The sequence below is a fragment of the Triticum dicoccoides genome, chromosome 7A (assembly GCF_002162155.2).
Source record: "Triticum dicoccoides isolate Atlit2015 ecotype Zavitan chromosome 7A, WEW_v2.0, whole genome shotgun sequence".
Lineage (NCBI taxonomy): Eukaryota > Viridiplantae > Streptophyta > Magnoliopsida > Poales > Poaceae > Triticum > Triticum dicoccoides.
In genome coordinates this window covers 281594626-281596967 of record NC_041392.1, presented here as the reverse complement: position 1 = coordinate 281596967, position 2342 = coordinate 281594626, and positions in this window count along the sequence as shown.

Here is a 2342-nt window from a genome sequence, read left to right as displayed (position 1 = left end):
CATTACCCAAAAGCTGACGCTCACCGGTTTCAGACCAGTTGAGAGGGGTACGGCACTTCCTGCCATACATAATTTCAAATGGGGCCTTGCCCGAACTTGCTTGAAAACTGTTGTTATAGGAGAATTCAGCATAAGGAAGACAATCCTCCCACTTCATGCCGAAGGAGATCACACAAGCCCTGAGCATATCTTCAAGAATCTGGTTGACACGCTCAACTTGACTGCTTGTTTGAGGATGGAAAGCAGTGCTGAAGCGGATGTTGGTGCCCACGGCCTTCTGAAAAGAATCCCAAAACTTCGAGGTAAAGATGCTGCCACGGTCTGAAGATATCACTTGAGGAATACCGTGCAGAGAGACAATTCGAGAGGTATAGAGTTCCGCCAATTGAGCTGCAGTGGTCGACTCTTTGATAGGCAGAAAGTGAGCCACTTTGGAGAGCTTGTCGATGACAATGAATATAGCATCATTGCCACGCTTGGACTTTGGAAACCCAGTCACAAAGTCCATTTCAATGTGGTCAAACTTCCATTCTGGAATGGCAAGAGGTTTGAGGAGACCTGCTGGCCTTTGGTGTTCTGCCTTCACTCTTCTGCAGACATCACATTCATTCACGAATTGAGCGATCTCGCGCTTCATTCGAGTCCACCAATAAGCTTGCTTGAGGTCCTGATACATCTTCGTGCTCCCAGGGTGGATGGAGAGGAGAGAATTGTGAGCCTCATTCATGATCACTTTACGAAGTTCACCTTTGGGCACAACAATACGATCCTCGAAGAAAAGAGTGTCCTTGTCATCAAGGCGGTAGCACTTGTACTTGGACTGACTCTTGGCAATCCCAATCTTCACCTTTTTCACCATAGCATCAAGAAGCTGGGCTTGGCGAATCTGGTCTTCTAAGGTAGGAGAGACTTGAAGGTTGGCGAGGAAACCTTGAGGAACAACTTGCAGATTAAGTTTGCGGAAAGCTTCACAAAGCTCGGGTTGATAAGGCTTGAGAATCAGACTGTTGCAGTAGGCCTTCCTGCTCAAAGCGTCAGCAATCACATTGGCCTTGCCTGGAGTATACTCAATATTCGGATTATACTCTTGAATCATTTCGACCCACCGAGTTTTCCTTAGGTTGAGATTAGGCTGAGTGAAGATGTACTTGAGACTCTTGTGATCAGTGAAAATGTCCACTTTTCTTCCCAATAGAAGATGTCTCCAAGTCAAAAGAGCATGCACAACTGCCGCAAACTCTAGATCGTGAGTGGGGTAGTTCTTCTCATTAGGCTTCAACTGGCGAGATGTATAAGCAACAACTTTCTTCTCTTGCATCAAAACTGCGCCAAGACCTTGGAGAGAGGCATCACAAAAGACCTCGTACAGCTTGGATTCATCAGGTGGAGTCGAAACTGGAGCAGTGATCAACTTCTCTTTCAAAGTGTTGAAAGCAATATCACACTCCGGAGACCAAACGTACTTGACGTGCTTCTGAAGAAGATTAGAGAGAGGCCTCGCGATCTTAGAAAAGTTTTCAACGAATCTTCGGCAATAGCTTGCGAGACCGAGAAAACTGCAGAGTTGTTTCACGTTCTGAGGAGGTTCCCAATTCACAATTGCAGACACCTTCTCAGGATTCACGGCAATGCCCTTGGCAGAGATGATATGACCAAGATAAAGAACCTCATCGAGCCAAAATTCACACTTGGAGAACTTGGCGTAGAACTGATGTTCCCTGAGCTTATCAAGAACCAAACACAAGTGCTTGGCATGATCTTCCTTGTTCTTGGAGAAAACCAGAATGTCGTCGAGATAGACCAAAACGAAGTCATTGGTGTAGGCGTTGAAGATGAAGTTCATCATGCGAGAGAATGTCGGAGGAGCGTTGGCAAGGCCAAAAGACATGACGGTGTATTCATATGAACCAAAGCTTGTTCTGAATGCTGTCTTGGGAATATCTTCTTCACGAATGCGAATCTGGTGCTAACCCATACGGAGATCAAGCTTGGAGAATACTTGGGCTCCTTTGAGTTGTTCGAACAGCTCATTGATGTTGGGAAGTGGGTATTTGTTCTTGATGGTCTTCTTGTTCACTAGACGGTAATCAACACAAAGTCGGTCCGTTCCATCCTTCTTCTTCACAAAAAGAACACCACAACCCCACGGAGAAGAACTAGGCCGGATGAGACCCATTCTTTCTTGCTCATCGAGTTGCTTCTTCAGCTCCTTAAACTCTTCTGGTCCAAGCTTGTAAGGACGTTTGCACACAGGTTCCGTGCCAGGCTCAAGTTCAATAACAAATTCAACTAGCCGGTGCGGAGGCATTCCTGGGAGCTCTTCTGGAAAGACGTCTTGATAT